Source organism: Geotrypetes seraphini, chromosome 10 (genome assembly GCF_902459505.1).
Source record: "Geotrypetes seraphini chromosome 10, aGeoSer1.1, whole genome shotgun sequence".
Classification (NCBI taxonomy): domain Eukaryota; kingdom Metazoa; phylum Chordata; class Amphibia; order Gymnophiona; family Dermophiidae; genus Geotrypetes; species Geotrypetes seraphini.
In genome coordinates this window covers 115787916-115809470 of record NC_047093.1, presented here as the reverse complement: position 1 = coordinate 115809470, position 21555 = coordinate 115787916, and positions in this window count along the sequence as shown.

Below are 21555 nucleotides of genomic sequence, written 5' to 3'. Positions count from 1 at the left end.
ATGTGAAGTTACCTTGTGCTGTATTTGACATCTAGCAAGGTCTCTGTTTGGAAGGAAAGATCTAAGCTTAAAAATGAAGTGGCCAGAAGTTATGTTAAGAGCAGATAGCGTAGCTGGTTTTAAGAAAGATTTGGACAAATTCCTGGAGGAAAAGTCCATAGTCTGTTATTAAGACATGGAGGAAGTGTCTGCTTGCCCTGGATCGGTAGCATGGAATATTGCTACTCTTTGGGTTTTGACCAAGTACTAGTGACCTGGATTGGCTACCATGAGAATGGGCTACTGGGCATGATGGACCATTGGTCTTCCCCAGTTAGGCTATTCTTATGTTATGTTCTCATCTGTAGGGGGCTTTGTTTTCACTTCTTATTTTAATGTAATTTTTTTCTGGGAACTTATCAGTGTTTTTTATAATGGGAACAAAAATGGAAGAGAATTAATGTGTGTGGAATGGGGGGTAACTAATTTCTTCAGCTAAATAATTCAGTCCACCTCAACCAGACATAGGAGAACTCACGCACCATTCACACACCCTCCAACCAAAAACATCAAAAGAAAAAAACTGTTCGACAATCTCCTAGCCATTCGAGCTGCAACTCTCGACCCCCAACTCTACAACCTATTGACCTCGACCATAGACTACAAAACCTTCAAAAAAGAAATAAAAACCCTTCTATTCAAAAAACACATAAAACCGAACTAACACAACATAAAACCGAACTGTCCCAAGCATCACCTGCAACTACTCCATATGTACTTCTGATGTCATGACAATGCAGGCATAATTTATGTTATGTTATGTTATGTTAGGAATAATGGTTACATATATGAGGTTCAATAAAAGAAAATTTTCACTGCCTGTTTCTATTCTGACCATTTATTCCTTTTCATGGTTATTACAAAAAATATTTTTTTGCATGGGGGGTGGGGGGTATCAAAAAATGATGGACCCCATGTGCCACATACCCTAGGTACGCCACTGGTTTCCAGTCCATTTGTTCCTGGAATTTTGACCCATAGAGACTCTAACTTATCCATCCGTTGTAGCGTGTTCTCTCCAGTAGATTCAATTCCCTCTTTGATGTATATAGCCACTCTGTCTCTGCGATATAGTTTGTATCCCTGTAGCACAATATCCTAGAAATTTTCCTCAGTCCACCATGTTTCCGTATTGCCGATGGTGTCCACGTTATTTTTTTGTGCCATAGCTTCTAATTCACCCATCTTATTCCTTAGGCTCCTTGCGTTTGTGTACATACACTTGAGTTTGCGGCCTGTTCCTTTCTTGCATTTCCTTCCCTCTTGTGTTCCTTTCGATCTATCTTGCCTATGATCCGGTGAGTCTTTCCCTCTATCTTCCTGCACGGTATCCTCCGGTTATACCGGTTTACGAACCATCAACTCTCTCTCTCGGTCGACTATCAGCTTTCCCCTTCTTCCTAGTTTAAAAACTTCTCAACTTCTCTCTTGATGTTGCTTGCAGAATGCTAGGAATGATAAAGAAGGGGATCACGAACAGATCGGAGAAGGTTATCATGTCGCTGTAACGGGCCATGGTGCGCCCTCACCTGGAGTACTGCTTCCTGGTACCTGGTACCTGGTTGCCATACATGAAGAAGGACACGGTACTATTTGAAAGGGTCCAGAGAAGAGCGACTAAAATGGTTAAGGGACTGGAGGAGTTGCCGTACAGTGAGAGATTAGAGAAACTGGGCCTCTTCTCCCTTGAAAAGAGGAGACTGAGAGGGGACATGATCGAAACATTCAAGATACTAAATGGAATAGACTTAGTAGATAAAGACAGGTTGTTCACCCTCTCCAAGGTAGGGAGAACAAGAGGGCACTCTCTAAAGTTGAAAGGGGATAGATTCCGTACAAATATAAGGAAGTTCTTCTTCACCCAGAGTGGTAGAAAATTGGAATGCTCTTCCAGAGTCTGTTATAGGGGAAAACACCCTCCAGGGATTCAAGACAAAGTTGGACAAGTTCCTGCTAAACTGGAACGTACGCAGGTGAGGCTGGACTCATTTAGAGCACTGGTCTTTGACATGGGGGCCACTGCGTGAACGGACTGCTGGGCACGATGGACCACTGGTCTGACTCAGCAGCAGCAATTCTTATGTTCTTAAGAATCCAAAGCTTTACCCTGTACTGTGCTTGGGTTCCAACTGCCGAAATCTCTGTTAAGACTTACTCCAGCCCATCTACACCCTCCCAGCCATTGAAGCCCTCCCCAGACCATCCTCCACCAAACGGCCATATACAGACACAAACCGTGCAAGTCTGCCCAGTACTGGCCTTAGTTCAATATTTAATCTTATTTTCTGATTCTAGACCTTTTGTGTTCATCCCACGCTTCTTTGAACTCAGTTACAGTTTTACTCTCCACCATCTCTCTCGGGAGCGTATCCACCACCCTCTCCATAAAGTAGAATTTCCTAACATTGCTCTTGAATCTACCAACCCTCAACCTCAAATTATGTCCTCTGGTTTTACCATTAACTAGAAGTATGGGGGAAGGGAAGGGGTGCATGCATGGCAGGCAGGATCGGGAAAGGAGTGGGGGTGCGTTTGGTTGGCGAGATCAGGGAATAAGTGGGGGTGCAGAGACAAGGGCAGGGGAGGGGTGCCACCACCCTGGGTGCCTCTCACCCTTGCTATACCACTGGGTGTGCTGAAAAGTTCTCAGCCCAACCCAAAAGAGAATGACACGGATAAGGTTCAATCAGAATTAAATCAGAATTTTATTTCTGTAAACTGGCACTTTACAAAATAAGATAACACCATTTTCAGCTACAGTGGCAAAATAACACTCAGAATTTAGAAAGTTGGTTGGTTGGACTGGGAACTTTTTAGCACCCCCTCATATTGGAGCTAATTAGAATGAATTACAAGTTACATGCATAAATTTATCCTCCCATTTTACGAAGCCACGTTAGGCTTTTTTATCGCTGGACACAGCAGTATTAGGAATTCTATGAGCGTTGGAGCTAATACCACCACGACCAGCGATAAGAAAGGCTAACGTGGCTTCGTAAAAGGAGATGTTAGGCACATAACCCCACACCTAAATTTTACACGCAAGTCAAAAAGGGGTCAGGGAAATGAGCGGGTCACTGGTGGATCAGGGTGTTCCTTTAAGAATGTAATTATAGAGTAAGGGCAACCACACTGAACTTTAGGTATGAGCATTTGCACCATGTCTCTTTTGGTGCAAATGGCTGTACCTAAAGTTAGGTGTGGTTCCTGGACATAAGCACACATTCCAGATTCAATTTAAAGATTAGTCACAGCACCAGAGCTACCTACAATGCAGCAAATTGACACTGTTGATCGAGGTTGAACAAGTATGAAGAAATACTGTGATGTATACAATTACGATTCAGTATTAAATAAAGTTAGAAACATAGAAACATAGAAGATGACGGCAGAAAAGGGCTACAGCCCATCAAGTCTGCCCACTCTGCTTACCCACCCTCTGTCTATGCCCTAATGACCCAATTTCCTTATCTTGACCCTCGTAGGGATCCCACATGGGTATCCCATTTATTCTTAAAGTCTGGCACGCTGTCTGCCTCGATCACCTGCACTGGAAGCTTGTTCCAATGATCAACCACTCTCTCTGTGAAGAAATACTTTCTGGTGTCGCCATGAAATTTTCCGCCCCTGAGTTTGAGCGGGTGCCCTCTTGTGGCCGAGGGTCCCTTGAGAAAGAAAATATCATCTTCCACTTCGACATGTCCCTTGAGGTACTTAAATGTTGTGAATAATATTAACATAATATGGAATATCAATATATTTTGAACACAATTTTAATTTATGCATTTGAAATCTATCAACAGGTCTTTTTTTGTGGATTCTCACTGGAAAATTAGTCCAATAGGCACATTTCCACACAATTCTTTTGCAGGCCAGATAAAATCATATCGTGGGCCGGATATGGCCTGTGGGTCATACTTTGGTGACCCCCTGCCCTAGAGGAAAAGAGGGACAGGGGAAATCTAATCTAATCTTACGTTTGTGAGTCGCACATACCTATTCAAGCTCAAGGCGACAGATCAAAGAGGATGGGGATGGAGGCATAGAGAAGCAAGAGGAGGGACCTAGAAGTAGAGGGTGCTATACAGAAACTGAAATAGTTAATTGATTCAGAAATTCAAATACTTGAAAGGTATTAACATAGAACAAAATCTTTTCCAGAGAAAGGAAAATGGTAAAATCAGAGGGCATAATCTGAGGTTGAGGGGTGGTAGACTCAAGAGTAATGTTAGGAAATTCTTCTTTACGGAGAGGGTTGATGCCTTGAATGCGTTCCCAAGGGAGGTGGTGGAGAGGAAAACGGTGCTGTATATCGAAGTCCCTCCATAGTGCTTTCACACAGAAACTTATCATTCGCTCTGCACAATAGGTGCCAGCCATCCAGCAGTGGGTATTCTACAATCTGGAAATCCAGGACAGATAAATTGACATCAATGTCTTCTATGAAGGTTTTTTTTTTTTTTTTTTTTTCAAAGACTGGGTAAAATGAATTGTCCTTTTAAATTTGCTCTGATTTTGAGAGATTTTACGCCCTTCATGTTATTTCTGTTTTAAAAAGTGGCTGACGTGCTAAATGGAGGTAGTTTCCTTAGAAAATTAGCTAGCATAAAATATACACACTAAAAACTTACTTGTGGTCTGCACAGGTTCCAGAGAGGAAGGGTAAAGACAAACTGCATCCTTTTGAAACTCCTATGAATGTGCAGTTTTCCTCCCTCAACTTAAATTCAACCCAGGGAATGCGCTATTTAAATTATTCAAAAGTGCATGTCCTATGGAACCTCATGTGTATTTTCAAATGAATACTAATTCAGCCAGACTATTTGCACAGGTTAAATCTATATTAGCCCTACTTAACTATAGGATTTCCACTGATTAACACTCAAATGAAAGACACCTTATCTCACTTGTAGATAAATTGTGAGCCCACTGGGACAAACAAAGGAAAATGCTTGAATATCTGAATGAATTCTGAGCTCCCCTGGTAAAATGATATAGAAATTTGAATGAATAAATAAAAAATATGAGTGATCAGACCAACCTCTCCTGTTCCTCATATTCCTCTTAAAACACTGCCGAAACAGATTTAGACAGATGAATTGTTATTTATTTAAGTGCATTTTTCTTGCAGTGTTTCAGTATGTGCATCTCTGCCTGTAAATATGTCTAATAACTCTGTCTCAACTAATATGCAAAATGAGCCTAATTAAGGGATTTTTTTTTTTCAAACTCTTTCAGTTGGATGGTGTCAGATCTATTCTGAGTGTGAGAAATGAGGGCTTGTAACAGCTCCTCTGACGTCTGTAAAACCCTGAGCTTATAATTACAGCCACGATGGCTTAGAACAATAACACCATGATTTCTGGCAATAGCTTCTAGTTCCTTTTCCTTTTCATGTATGAGTTTGCAGTCCTCTTGGGAAGCTTCTGGCTGCCAGAGCAGCTTCAGAAGCAAGAAAAACATGAGCTGTAAAATAAAAATAGAAAACTATACCCTCTTGGTGAGGATACACAACAGAAAGTGATTTGCATATGTTTAGACAATTATAGTTTTTGCTTCATTAGCTGCATTTGAGAAATTTATAGTTGATCCCTTATTAGCAATAATATTAATTAGTAATATTTATAAACCATCAGGAGAAAGCCTGTAAATTTAGTTTCAGGACTGGCTACTGTTATACCCATTACCTCTTATTTCATATTGTGGCTGGGCCAGTTCCCGAGTAGATGGGAAGCCCGCCGCGGACCACAGGCAGATTTATGTAGCGCCTTTTGTATGACTGGCAGAAAGAAAAACCAGGAAAAGGATTCTCAGGAAAAAAATGGCTCTTCGGGTTTATTAACAATTCCAGGAATAAGGTAAACAAAAATTGGTTCAACAAATCAATATTCCATAAGTCCATTAAAGCAATCACTCTCGCTCCAGTGTGGGCTACCTGCTCTGAGCTTTATACTGGGCACCCCCCACAGTCTTTGTAAGCAGAAAAACAAAAAACATATTCAAAACATACATTCAGATGTGTGCTCAGTTTTCTTGGGCCCATGCCTTCCTCCTGGGCAGGCTGGCAATTCCCAGCCAGTGTTCCTTTGCTCACACAGTCAGTCACCCCTGCTACTAGCATACAGTTTCTCCCCCAATTGTCTCCCTCCCAGAAGGAACCAAAAACTCATAACTCTCCCTCTGGAGTCTGTGGGAGTTTACTGGAAAGCCTGGAAACAGACTTTCCTTAAATTACCCTTAATTTAGGTAGAGCTGCTTCTGCCTTGTGCACAGCCTGCATTAGCTTGGGATTCTCCACCAGCCTTCATATCTCATTCTCCCTCGGTATCCATGTCCTCCTCCCATTCATTATTATCGGGAACACTAGTCATTTCCCCCTCATTTGTCAGGGAGTCCAGGCTGTATCTCCAAGTCCCTATCTTGGGCTGTTCCTCTCCTCCCCCTCCTTGCCTGCCTGTCAGCTCTCCGCTAACGTTTTCTCTCCAAGACCAACCTCCCGGGTCACCCTCCCAGGGTCTGTTGGGCAAGGCAATAAATCTCCCAGGGCTTACAATCTCCCTCCTGCCGGGCTGACCTCTGTATAGCATCCTGGGTCGGGGAACAGGCAAACTTTGGAAGCTGCATTCTCGGCTGGTTGCTGGCCTCCCTTGATTGGAGCCAGCTGAGCTCCCCTGCTTGCTCTGCCTCCCATCTATTTGAGGCAGCTTGTCCCGGACACCACGAGTCCTGACCCCACCCCCTCCTGGGTTGGTTTTAGGTTTCTCACTCTGAGGAAAGGATCGATAGGGGAGATAATTAGTTTGCAGTGCCATTCCCCCCCTGGCTGTTAGGTTGTGCTAAACCCTGCTTCTGCACCTTTCCTCCCAGCTGAGTCAGCTGTGCCTGCTCCAGGCCAGGTTTTCCCGAGCCCCTTGATGCATGCTGGGGAGGTTTAAATGTTCTTTTCATTGGGACAGGGGCTTCCCTGTCACAATATGCATAATTTCACAGAGGACAGTCAGATAAATTCCACACAGCCTGTTCATGCTTTGCCCATTTTCCTGCCCCATCTGGATTACCACAAGCCTGCCTCAGTCTCTGGATTTATCTTTATTTTTCCTCAGCTAAGGATTTCCTGCACTTGTCTCAGGCTTTCTTCACTTTGGACTTTATCCCCCCCCCCCCATCCCCTACAGGCAGGTTGTTCCATAAATCCATACCCCTTTCTTAGGAGAATATACCTCAATACCAAATAGACGACTCCTGTCTCATATAATGATCTTTTGTTCTAGAGAGTGTGGTGTAGTGGTTAGAGCTACAGCCTCAGTACCCTGAGGTTGTGGGTTCAAACACCATGCTGTTTCATGTGACCCTGGGTAAGTCACTTAATCCTCCAATGACCCAAGTACATTTGATAGATTGTGAGCCCACTTGGACAGATAGGGAAAATGCTTGAGTACTTGATTTGTAACCCTTTCTGAGCTCCTTTGGCAGGACAAGCAGTGAGCGGACTGCTGGGCATGATGGACCACAGGTCTGACACAGCAGCGGCAATTCTTATGTTCTTATCAAAGAAATAAACTTTCCTTCTAACGAAAAAAGATTCTTGGCATTATCTTTAAGATTTTTGAATATCTTAAACAGAAACTAGCTTAGCCAATGTCTGTGTGGATGTTGTATAAAGGATGACTATGGGAGAATCATCTCAGACATGCTTTGCTAAGACAGAACCATCCTCCTCCATCTCTCCTCTGCTCATCTTTTCAGTCAGACTTGAATGAGTTGGCATTTGTAGAGACCCCTAAGGTTCTACCATGTCTTGATTGCATAGATGCAGACACCTTTTATACTTCTACAAAAGGAGCATTTTGTGCCATCACTGTGCTATTCATAGTTTCCAGAACATGAAAGGGTTCTCCATAGAAGTGATGCAATAGTGGGAGATGACCCCCCCCCCTCCCCCCTTAGAGGGAAATTTGAAATGGTATAAATAATCAGCCCAAATTCAGTTTTCTTGACTTTGACTTGCTTGCTTTTGGGAATTCTGACCAGTTAGGCCAGCAAACCACCAAAAATCATTGATCATAAGAAGGGAGAGGCAGGAGGAGGCTTCTGACATGAAGACAATCAAAGATCCTAGTAAGACATCAAGGATTCAGAAGTGAACCTTTGTAGCTGAGATACAGAAATCTTATTGGCCAGTTTATCATTAGAATATGGCACTTATTTTAAAAGCTGTATTTGTACAATCTAATCTAATCTACAATTCTAATCTAATTACAATGTGTGAGTCGCTCTATGCCAATAGTCTCAAACTTAAACCCTTTGCAGGGCCACATTTTGGACTTGTAGGTACTTGGAGGGCCGCAGAAAAAAAAAGTTAATGTCTTATTAATGAAATGACAACTTTGCATGAAGTACAACTCGTTATAGTCTATAAATCTTTCCTTAATTGCTTCTGATAATTTCAGCTATACATAGCTGAAAGCAGTGCAACATGCAGAACATGAAGTTTAGATAGTTTTTCACTTTCTGCATGTTGCACTGCTTTCAGCTGTATATAGCTGAAATTATCAGAAGCAATTAAGGAAAGATTTATAAACCATAAAGAGTTTTACCTCATACCAAATTTTGATTTAGATTCTAATCTAAAGTATCAACTGCAAGAGACAAGGTTTTGGTGTAGGCTGCATGCAGCCTGCGAGTTTGAGACCACTGCTCTATGCCTAATTAGGTTCAAGGTGACGTACAATTCAAGTGAAGGCAGAATAAAGAAAGAAGAGCTAGGAGATAGCAGCAGGAGGAGGAGAGGGAGGGAGAATAGTCTTCTAATTGGATAGTAATGAGGAGAATTAGCGGTACAATTTACATTGGAAGGAATTAAAATCTCTGAGTCAGAACAAGCTACTAATTGTCAATGGAGTATATTGCCTCGAAGTGAAGAGTCCATTTTTTTTTTCCAAAATTTGAGATAGCAGAGTTCAGTTTTGATAGCTATTCCAGGTCTTTGTGTTAAATGTGTGCTTGTGTTTTAATAATAATAATAACAGTTTATATACCGCAGGACCATGAAGTTCTATGCGGTTTACAATGATTTAAAATGCTACAAATTGAGTAGAACTGACAAGTTAAAACTAGTGAATAGCGGCTCTAGAGATCAGTTAATGTGGGAAAGGTTGTACAAATCAGTTGCCTAAGTACTTCAGGAACAGATGTTTTTAGGTGTCTCCTAAATTCCCCATAAGTATTAGCAAGCATAAGTAATTGTTCCAGGTCTTTACCCCATAATACTGCTTGATATGAGAGAAGATATTGAAGATGACTTTTGAATTTACATCCTCTTACCGGTGGAGATACAAAATTCAAATGGAGCTTCTCTTATGTCTGGTTGGGAAGGAGATGAAAGATTAAGAAGGAGTTTCTTGATATTTCTCTTTGAATTGGATAAAGAATTGATGAAAAGGTGCAGCTGAGCATGATATTTTGAATTTAATGTGTGCAGTGATTGATAGCCAGTGGAGCTTGTTGAAGTAGGGTGAGATGAAGTCATATTTTTTCAGTTTGAAGATTAGCCCTATTGCCATGTTGTGAATCAATTGAAGTTTGTAGGTGAGGGTGGCTTTTATTCTTGCATAAAGTAAGTTACAATAGTTCAGTTCAGTTGAGACAGAACTAACATCTGTGTCAGTATCATGAAGTGATGACTGTGGAACAGTGGCATACCAAGGGGGGCTGGGGGGAGGGGCGGTCCACCCCGGTGCAAGCCCTGAGGGGGTGCTCCTGGTACAGTTCCCCCTCTGCGTCCGGTTCAGCCCCCAACGTTCGGGTGTCGTGTCTGGATTCCCTCCCCCGGCACCATTTACCTGGGGAAACAGCCTGCACAAGATCGCGATGCCAGGGATCTTTGCCTGCTTCGGCTGTGTCCTCCGCCGCGGTCCCGCCCCTCCTCTGACAGCAGGCAGGCCTTGTGGGGGGGAGACAGGCCTTCAGGGGGACAGGCCTTCAAGGGGGAGACAGGCCTTCAAGGGAGGGACAGGCCTTCAAGGGGAACAGGCAGACAGGCCTTCAGTGGGGGACAGGCCTTCAAGAGGAACAGGCAGGCAGGCAGGCCTTCGGCGGGGTGCAGGCCTTTGGGGGGTAGACAGGCAGGCAGACCTTCAAGGGGGGACAGGCCTTCAGGGGGTGCAGGCCTTCAAGGGGGGGACAGGCCTTCAGGGTGGGATGAAGACCTTTAAGGGGGGACAGGCCTTCAGGGGGAAAGGGGAGGGGTTCAAAGAGACGTGCATATGCTGGACTTTGGGTGGGAAGAAATAATGGGTCTGAAAAATAGAGGAGAGGCAGAGAGATGATGGACCATGGGTTTTAGGGAGGGAAGGAACAGAAAGGGAGAGAAGTTGGACACAAGGGATGGTGTGGAGGGGGGATAGAGATACTAGATAGGAGGGTAGTTGGGAAAAGAAAGGGAGAGATGGTGGACCCTGGGGTGGTGGGGAAGGAGGGAGAGCTGCTGGATGAAAGGGTAGTTAAGAAAAGGTGGATCTGTGGAGAGAGACGAAAAAAAGGAAAGATGCCAGACATCCGGGGGAGGGAAGGGAAACGGAAGGGGAGGACAGAGATGGCAGATGGATGGTTAGCACGGAGAAAGAAGAAAGAAGGAGACCCTGGCAAGCAAGTTATCAGAAGACAACCAGAGCCTTGGACCAACAAGATTTGAAAAATAACCAGATAACAAAAGATAGAAAAACTAATTTTATTTTCTGTTTTGTGATTACAATATGTCAGATTTGAAATGTGTATCCTACCAGTGCTGGTGTTAGACCGCAAACGTGAGCTAGGATTTAACAGAGAGAGGAAAAGTCCTTTTTGTTTCTTTATTTTATTTACACCAAAGTGCAAGTGTGGTTAGGAGAAGCCAAAGGGGGTGAAAAAGCTATAAAATAAACCCACCAGGATGTTTGAAAAAAAAAAAACAAAACACCCAATTGGGCAGGAAAATCAAATCAAAAAACCAATTCAATAGGCTGAAACGAATCGAAAGTTTTTTCCTGAATCTGGCAGCACTAGTTTGCACTACTGTCTTAGACTTTAGGACCTGGAATTGGGGAGAGATGGCATCATCAGTACTTTATAATGCAAGTGAAACGAGGATTTGGTCAGACTTTTGAAGGGTCTGCAGAAGAAAAATATTATATAGGCCAGGGACACGAGACAGCAGGAAATGGGAACTTTTCTTCCTTCTATTTTTGTGAATGGAAAGGCTGAGGATGTCAGAGAGTTCAGTTAAAATATGTGCTTTATAAGAAAATATAATAATGTGTTTTATAAAGTTTATAGCATTGCTGGCCTACCCGGTGAGGTATTCCTAGTGGGAAATTTTGCTGAGCAAACTCCGGGCCTATTTCCACCCCCCAGTTAGTCCACTCCACTGGTTCACACACTGAGTGGGTCTTTGGGTGTTGTTCCTGGGTAGTTGTTTTCGGATCTCTTCCAGTGGTTTGTCAGTATCTCCTTCTGGTCCAAGGAAGGAAACTTTGTTAACCTTATCATTGACCTACAGAATATGTTTGTAACAGCGCTGCTTGTGTGGCATTAGGCTATGTAGTGATCGAAAGAAAAAAACAGACCTTTGCACATTTTTGCACTATATGGTGGGTGTATGAGGAGATTAACATTTCATGCACAGCTAAGCCCGTGTGAAGTTACCTTGTGCTGTATTTGACATCTAGCAAGGTCTCTGTTTGGAAGGAAAGATCTAAACTTAAAAATGAAGTGGCCAAAAGTTATGGTAAAAGCTGATAGTGTAGCTGGTTTTAAGAAATATTTGGACAAATTCCTGGAGGAAAAGTCCATAGTCTGTAATTAAGACATGGGGATGTGTCTGCTTGCCCTGGATCGGTAGCATGGAATGTTGCTACTCTTTGGGTTTTGATCAGGTATTAGTGACCTGGATTGGCTACCATGAGAATGGGCTACTGGGCATGATGGACCATTGGTCTGATCCAGTTAGGCTATTCTTATGTTATGTTCTCATCTGTAGGGGCCTTTGTTTTCACTTCTTATTTTAATGTATTTTTTTTCTGGGAACTTATCAGTGTTTTTTATAATGGGAACAAAAATGGAAGAAAGTTAATGTGTGTGGAATGGGGGGTAACTAATTTCTTCAGCTAAATAATTCAATCCACCTCACCAGACATAGGAGAACTCACGCACCATTCACACATCCTCCAACCAAAAACATCAAAAGAAAAAAAATTGTTCGACAACCTCCTAGCCATTCAAGCTGCAACACTCGACCCCCAACTCTACAACCTATTAACCTCGACCACAGACTACAAAACCTTCAAAAAAGAAATAAAAACCCTTCTATTCAAAAAACACATAAAACCGAACTAACACAATCAGAACTGTCCCAAGCATCACCTGCAACTACTCCATATGTACTTCTGATGTCATGACAATTCAGACATAATTTATGTTATTTTATGTTATGTTTGGAATAATGGTTACATATATGAGGTTCAATAAAAGAAAATTTTCACTGACTGTTTCTATTCTGACCATTTATTCCGTTTCATGGTCATTACAGAAAATATTTTTTTACATGGGGGGTGTCAAAAATGATGGGCCCGGGTGCCACATACCCTAGGTACGCCACTGCTGTGGAAGAAGGGTCTGATCAGTCGGAGTTGTCAGGCCTAGCCCCTAAATATATAATAGACCTCTTCTCATTTCCAACTAACAGACATGAAAGAAGCACACACCTGAAATTCGTTTCCCCACCGGCTATAGGATGCAGATATAAGAGACATCATCAACAACTTCTATCGTACCAAGCAGCCTTATGGGGCAAAAACCTAGGAAAACTAATCACACACTCAAACAACTATAGCGAATTTAGGAAACACCTAAAAACATACCTGTTCTTGAATTACATAGGTAACGAATAAGGACAATAGCCCCCTTCCTAATTCCACCCATATCTGATCTTGCAAACTGTTAACCTCTAATCTCTAAACTATGAATGTTCCAATCAATTTATGAAACTTTTCTAACTCATTGTAAATAGCACGGAACTTCTTGGTCCGGCAGTATATAAACTGTTGTTATTATTAATGTTGTTAATTTCAGATGTTCACTGTTATACTCTGTAATTCGCTGTCTGTACAGTTTTCACCTCATTGTAAACCGCCTAGAAGTCGCATGATTATTGGCGGTAGTGAAAAAATGCTTTTACACGCTATGGAAACTAAGAACCATAAAAAAATACTTTGACCCTTCATCATTCAGGTTGCTGGTACAGGCACTGATCCTATCCCTTCTTGACTACTGCAACATCATCTACCTAGGCATCCCACAAAAAACAATAATAAAACTGAGATTAATACAAAACACCGCCGTTCGCCTAATTTTCGGACTAAGAAAAAACGACCACATCAGCCAATACTATAAAAAGCTGCACTGGCTTCCAATAGAAGCGCGAATTCTATTCAAATTCGCTTGCACCTGTTTCAAACAAGCCTGGGGACTAGCACCTTCATACCTACAAACTCACTTCACCCTACACAACCCCACAAAAACGACCAGAAACAAAAACATCTTTGCATACCCAAAGATTACAGGCTGCAGATACAAATCCTTCTTGGACAGAACCTTTAAGTTCCAAGTGAACAGACAGCAAACCTGGCTGAAAAACCACATAAACGAACCAAATATGACTTATAATACTTTCCGCAAATCGATCAAAACCACCCTATTCGCTAAATTCATTGACTAAAACGGTCCCCTCCCCCACTAAGACCCCTCTCACGGAGGTTCAAATTCTTTCAGACACTCATTACCCTTAGATCTCCAACTAGTATGTAAGTTTACCATTTAGACTATCGTACTGCATCTAGACTCTTTATTCGGTACTGTATTTAAACTTATTGTATGGTATTGTATTTAGACTCACTCTACTGTATTATATGTGGATTTATTGTATTGTATTAGTATTGTACTGTACTTGTTACTCGCTGAATGTCCAGCCTTCTTACAATGTAAACCGCCTAGAAGTCGCCTGACTATGGCGGTATAGAAAAATAAAGTTATTATTATTATTATATAAGAATAAAGTTATTATTATTATTATTATACTGTAGAAGGTCTTTCTTTATATGTTGGAGATCTGGGGTTCATAGAAGAGGGCTGAGTCTAGTATGACCTCAAGTATTTTAGATATTTTGTTGATTTCTAGTTTGGTTCCTGTGGGCAAGGTGATGGCTGTGGGGACTGTTTGCAGGAAACTATGAAACCATAGTACTATAGCTTTTGCAGTGTTCAGTTTGAGCTTTTTGAGTGTGGCCCACATTTGTATATTGTCTATGTTGTTGGCTATGCTCTGAGAGATGTCTTTGGAGTCATGTTCTATTGGGATGAGGAAGAGTATGTCATCGGCGTATGATAGTAGGCTTTCATTGTTGTTGAAGGTAATGTTGCTTAAGGAGCTCATGAATAGGTTGTAGAGTATAGGGGAAATGGGAATCCTTGGAGGACACCACAAAATGTTTGCCAGCTTTTTGAGAATTCATTTTCTTTCCGGACAAGGTAATTCCTATTCTCTAGGAAGTGTTTGAACCAGTTGTATACTGTGCCCATTATGCCTATTTCACTGAGTTGGTGATTGACAGAGTCAAATACTAATATCAAAATGGATATCCAACACACTCATATCACCATTCATGTGGCATGAACATCCAAAGCACCAGCTTAGAAATTGTGTGCCTGCTTGCGTATGGATCACTGTAGTAGCATTTTGTCTCCATGATGTTGCTTCATCTCAGACTTGCTTCTCTCAGGCGAGCTTGACTCTTGTGCTGAGGAATGTACTTTCTCTTCATCCCGTGGTTCCTCTGAGTCATACTGTGATTGTTTGCTCTCTTGTTCTGAGGCCTGGGCCTTTATGTATTCTACTGTGACCTGCATAGGATCTTCTGGTGTCATATGATTAAGCTGACTCTCCTCACTTTCAGGCCTTGTGGCTTCCTCCAGTATCTTAAGCTGTGCCTCAATGGCAGCTACTTTCTTCTCTTCAAAGCAATATCTAACACCACCTTTTCTGTTGCTAATTTTAATTTCTATTTTTCTATAACTGCTTCCTGTTGCACCTTGCTTCTTGCGGATTCTACTTCCATTCTCAATTTAAAAGATATGGAGATTGTGGAGGATCTGCTTGGATGAGTTGTGCTTTGTGATTTAGAACATTTACTACTTTTAAAACTTCTGACAGAGCCAGCATATTGTGGCTCACAATTTTGGACAAGGTTCTCTGTACATTGTTCCCTTTCCTCAAAAATGCCTTGGTCACCATTGCTGGTCTGTCTAAATTTGTGGCTTTCTGTTTCTTTAGCTGTTCAAACTATCTTCTCTCCAAATACAGACAGAATTCTGTGGGATTTATTTTGGTATTTCTGATGGGTAGTTAGTATCTGCCTCCTCCCCTCCATTCCCAAGCTTGCAGACTCTGAAAACAATTGGCACAACTGGATCGCCCTTTCCAAGTCCACCTACCACTCCCTCGCCCCCCAAACCACTAAATCCATCACCTATCCACATAAAGCCCCTTGGTACCTTCCACTCCATAGAGACCTGAAACAAAAATGTTGAGCCTTAGAGCGAAAATGGAAAAAATCCAAATCCTCATCTGACAGACAGGCCTGGAGAGTCAATATCAAACTCTACAACTCAATATTAAAAAAAGCAAAGAAGAACTTCTATGGAGACAAGATCTCCAAATCCAAAAACCAGAATGGCACATTGTTCAACATTTGGCGCTCCCTAACCACTAAAAATGACTCCACCCTTCTTCCCTCATCTCCTTCAGCCGAGGTCCTAGCAAAATTCTTCAATGATAAGATCTCTACCTTAAGGCGCTCCTTCCCGCCCGCAATCTCCTACAATTCTCTGGTGCCCCCCGAACCCAACCCCACCCTAGCTGCTCTCAACCCCATCCCTGCCGACAGATCCTGGACTGTCTTCGAGCTCTTATCTGATTCTCAGACCCTTAAACTCTGCCTCAAGTTAAAATCATGCAACTGCATCCTGGACCCATTTCCTTCCTACCTATTTGAGAAAATCCCTGCACAGGCCATCACATCTCTTACCAAACTCATAAATTCTGCCCTATTATCAGGCCTATTCTCCACTGAAATGGGACACATCGCATTGACCCCTTTACTGAAAAAAGCTGACCTAGACCCCTCCATACCATCCAACTACCGTCCAATAGCAAATATCCCTCTCCTCACCAAACTGCTCGAGTCTATCATATCTACCCAGCTCTCTTCCTACTTAGAAAGATTCTCCATCCTCTTACCTTACCAATATGGCTTCAGACCCAACTTCTGCACTGAATCCCTATTGGCCTCTCTAATCTCTAAGGTTCAGCAACTGCATTCTCGTAACAAGTTTGCTGTCCTTCTACAATTTGACCTCTCCGCAGCTTTTGACGTTGTCCACCACGACATTCTAATTTTCCAACTCTCCGAGATAGGCATTAGCTCCATAGTTCTTGATTGGTTCTCCAAATTCTTGCGCTCCCGCTCTTACATGGTTAACATGAGCGGCACCTCATCCTCCCCCTGGACCCTGACTTGTGGTGTCCCACAAGGCTCACCCCTCTCCCCAATCCTCTTTAACATTTACATGTCCTCCCTGAAACTACTCCAACTATCCCCCCTTGAAACTCTTTACACTTACGCTGATGACATCCTCGTCCTCCTTGAGACCGACTCGAACCTCACTAACCTCTCCACGAATATATCCTCATGCATAAAGAACCTCCAATCCTGGGCATTCACAATGCATATGAAACTAAACGAGTCCAAAACAAAACTCCTTTGGCTCGGCCCAATATTAGACCATCTACCTTCCTCCATCCCATTGTCCTCCGGCCCCCCATTACAGCTCGAGTTCTCAAGCAAAGTTCTGGGTGTCACCTTAGACTCTTCTCTATCCTTCAACGAACATCTCCAATCCCTGGTGAAGAAATGCTTCTTCAGCCTTCACATGCTAAGGAAAGTCAGACCCTATTTTCACCAAAAACACTTCGCAGTCCTAGTACAATCCATCATCCTCTCCAGATTGGATTATTGCAATTCTATCTACCTCAGCCTAACCAAGAAAAGCCTCCACAGACTTCAGCGGATTCAGAACGCCGCAGCTAAGCTTGTTTTCGCGAAAAGCAAATTTGATAGCGTCTCACCACTCCTGTCTAAGCTCCATTGGCTCCCAGTAATCCCCAGGATCCAGTGGCGTACCTAAGGTATGTGGCACCCGGGGCCCATCATTTTTTGACACCCCCCCCCTATGTAAAAAAATATTATTTGTAATGACCATGAAACAGAATAAATGGTCAGAATAGAAACAGGCAGTGAAAATTTTCTTATATTCCAAACATAACATAACATAAATTATGTCTGAATTGTCATGACATCAGAAGTACATATGGAGTAGTTGCAGGTGATGCTTGGGACAGTTCTGATTGTGTTAGTTCGGTTTTATGTGTTTTTTGAATAGAAGGGTTTTTATTTCTTTTTGAAGGTTTTGCAGTCTGTGGTCGATGTCAATTGGTTGTAGAGTTGGGGGTCGAGTGTTGCAGCTCGAATGGCTAGGAGGTTGTCGAACAGTTTTTTTCTTTTGACGTTTTTGGTTGGAGGGTGTGTGAATGGTGTGTGAGTTCTCCTATGTCTGTTTGAAGTGGATTGAATTATTTAGCTGAAGAAATTAGTTACCCCCTCATCCCACACACATTAATTCTCTTCCATTTTTGTTCCCATTATAAAAAACACTGATAAGTTCCCAGAAAAAAAATACATTAAAATAAGAAGTGAAAACAAAGGCCCCTACAGATGAGAACATAACATAAGAATAGCCTAACTGGGTCAGACCAATGGTCCATCATGCCCAGTAGCCCATTCTCATGGTAGCCAATCCAGGACACTAATACCTGGTCAAAACCCAAAGAGTAGCAACATTCCATGCTACCGATCCAGGGCAAGCAGATACTTCCCCCATGTCTTAATAACAGATTATGGACTTTTCCTCCAGGAATTTGTCCAAATCTTTCTTAAAACCAGCTACACTATCTGCTTTTACCATAACTTCTGGCCACTTCATTTTTAAGTTTAGATCTTTCCTTTCAAACAGAGATCTTGCTAGATGTCAAATACAGCACACGGTAACTTTACATGGACTTAGCTGTGCAGGAAATATGAATCTCCTCATACACCCACCATATAGTGCAAAAATGTGCAAAGGTCTGTTTTTTTCTTTCGATCACTACATAGCCTAATGCCACACAAGCAGCGCTGTTACAAACATATTCTGTAGGTCAATGCTAAGGATAACAAAGTTTCCTTCCTTGGACCAGAAGGAGATAAACCACTGGAAGAGATCCCAAAACAACACCCAAAGACCCACTCAGTGTGTGAACCAGTTGAGTGGAGTGGACTAACTGGGGGGTGGAAATGGGCCCGGAGTTTGCTCAGCAGAATTTCCCAGACCACCTCTTCCTCTCAACACATTGACACGCTGCCACCATCACCACTAGGAACACCTCACTGGGTAGGCCAGCTTTGCTATAAACTTTATAAAACGCATTATTATATTTTCTTATAAAGCACACATTTTAACTGAACTCTCTGACATCCTCAGCCTTTCCATTCACAAAAATAGAAGGAAGAAAAGTTCCCATTTCCTGCTGTCTCATGTCCCCGGCCTATACAATATTTTTTTTCTGCAGACCCTTTAAAAGTCTGACCAAATCCTCGTTTCACTTGCATTATAAAGTACTGAGGATGCCATCTCTCCCCAATCCCAGGTCCTAAAGTCTAAGACAGTAGCGCAAACTAATGCTGCCAGATACAGGAAAAAAAATTTTGATTCGATTCAGCCCTATTGAATTGGTTTTTCAATTCGATTTTCCTGCCCAGTTGGGTGATTTTTTTTCAAAACTCCTGGTGGGTTTTATAGCTTTTTCACCCCCTTTGGCTTCTCCTAACCACACTGGCGCTGTGGTGTAAATAAAATAAAGAAACAAAAAGGACTTTTCCTCCTTTTGTTAAATCCTAGCTCACATTTGCAGTCCAACACCAGCTCTGGCAGGATACACATTTCAAATCTGACATATTATAATCACAAAACAGAAAATAAAATTAATTTTTCTACCTTTTGTTGTCTGGTTATATTTCAAATCTTGTTGGTCCAAGGCTCTGGTTTTCTTCTGATAACTTGCTTGCCAGGGTCTCCTTCTTTCTGCATGCTAACCATCCATCTGCCAACTCTGTCCTCCCTTTCCATTTCCCTTCCCTTCCCAGGAAGTCTAGTATCTTTCCTTTTTTTCATCTCCCTCCACAGATCCACCTTTTCTTAAATACCCTTTCATCCGGCATCTCTCCCTCCTTCCCCACCATCCCAGAGTCCACCATCTCTCCCTTTCTTTTCCTAATTACCCTCCTATCCAGTATCTCTATCCCTCCTCCACACCATCCCTTGTGTCCAATTTCTCTCCCTTTCTGTTCCTTCCCTCCCTAAATCCCATGGTCCATCATCTCTCTCCCTCTCCTCTATTTTCAGACCCATTATTTCTTCCCCCCCCCCAAAGTTTGGCATATGCACGTCTCTTTGAACACCCTCTTCCCTCCGTGTACTTCTAAATCATGGTCCCCCCCAAAGGCCTGTCCCCCCTTAAAGGTCTGCCTGTCCCCCCTTGAAGGCCTGCACCCCCCTTGAAGGCCTGTCCCATCCCCTTGTAGGCCTGTCCCCCCCTTGAAGGCCTGCCTGCCTGTCCCCCCCTTGAAGGTCTGCACCCCCCGAAGGCCTGCACCCCCCCGAAGGCCTGTCCCCCACTTGAAGGCCTGTCCCACCCCCTTGTAGCTTCTCCCCCCCCCTTGTAGGCCTGTCCCCCCTTGAAGGCCTGCCTGCCTGCCTTTCCCCCCCTTGAAGGCCTGTCCCCCCCTTGAAGGCCTGCACTCCCCCCTCGAAGGCCTGCACTCCCTTGAAGGTCTGCACCCTCCCCCCGAAGGCCTGTCCCCCACTTGAAGGCCTGTCCCACCCCCTTGTAGCTTCTCCCCCCCTTGTAGGCCTGTCCCCCCCTTGAAGGCCTGCCTGCCTGCCTTTCCCCCCTTGAAGGCCTGCACCCCCTTGAAGGCCTGCACCCCCCCCGAAGGCCTGCCCTCCCTTGAAGGTCTGCACCCCCCCGAAGGCCTGTCCCCCCCCTTGAAGGCCTGTCCCCCCCCCCTTGTAGGCCTGTCCCCCCCCTTGTAGGCCTGTCCCCCCTTTAAGGCCTGCCTGCCTGCCTTTCCCCCCCTTGAAGGCCTGCACCCCCCCTTGAAGGCCTGCCTGCCCCCCTTGAAGGCCTGCACCCCTTGAAGGTCTGCACCCCCCCCAGAAGGCCTGTCCCCCCTTGAAGGCCTGCCTGCCTGCCTGTCACCCCCTCCCCCTTGAAAGCCTGCTTGCCTGCCCGCCCGCCCCACCCTGAACGCCTGATGCCCCGACCCACCCCGAAGGACCGCTCGCCCCCCTGGCCTCCCCGCACCACCTATGAAGCAGCCGCAGCAGGATCGCGAAGTCAGCGTCAGCGATCCCTGCGCTGCTTCCTGCGCCACGGTCCCGCCCCTCCTCTGACGTCAGAGAAGGGGCGGGATCGCGGCGCAGGAAGCAGCGCAGGGATCGCTGACGCTGACTTCGCGATCCTGCTGCGGGCTGCTTCACAGGTGGTGCAGGAAGGTCAGTGGGGCGAGCGGTCCTTCGGGGGTGGCGGGGGACTGAACGGCAAGGCCGGGAACACCCCCTTAGGGCTGGCACCCGGGGCGCACCGCCCCCCCCCCCCCGCCCCCCCCTTGGTACGCCACTGCCAGGATCCACTTCAAATGTGCGTGTCTGGCCTACAAGATCCTACATTGCATCCTTCCTGCCGTTATCCCTCTATCCTGGAACTCCCCAACCCCTACTTCCTCCAGATCCTCCCAAATTTTTAAACTATCCTTCCCTTCCATAAAAGGTATTTCCCATGCAGGCAAACTTGGGTCATCCCTCCCCTTTAGAATCACTGACATCTGGAATAACCTCACCTCCCCACTCCGAACCTCAACCTCCCTCCAACTCTTCCGCAAACACCTAAAAACCTGGCTATTCTCAAAACTGTAACACTTCCCCCCTCTTAGGTCTCTCACCTTCCCCTTTACACCTAACTCTTTAATCTCTCCACTGTAGTTCCTCTCTCATCCTTCTTCCTGTAAACCGTGCCGAGCTCCACATTCGTGGAGATGGTGCGGTATATAAACCCAAGGTTTAGTTTAGTTTAGTTTAGTTTATCTGCATGGCTTGACTTTTCTTATCTATCTCATAGGTCACTATGCTCCATAGGCTCTCCAGAATCAGGAGATATTTTCTCACTTCCAATTCATAATTCTCATAATCTCTTGTGCTTTCTCTGTGAGAGTGCAAATCCTTGAATCTGTGTCTCTTACATTTGCAGAAAGGGGTTGTGATGAGCCTGGG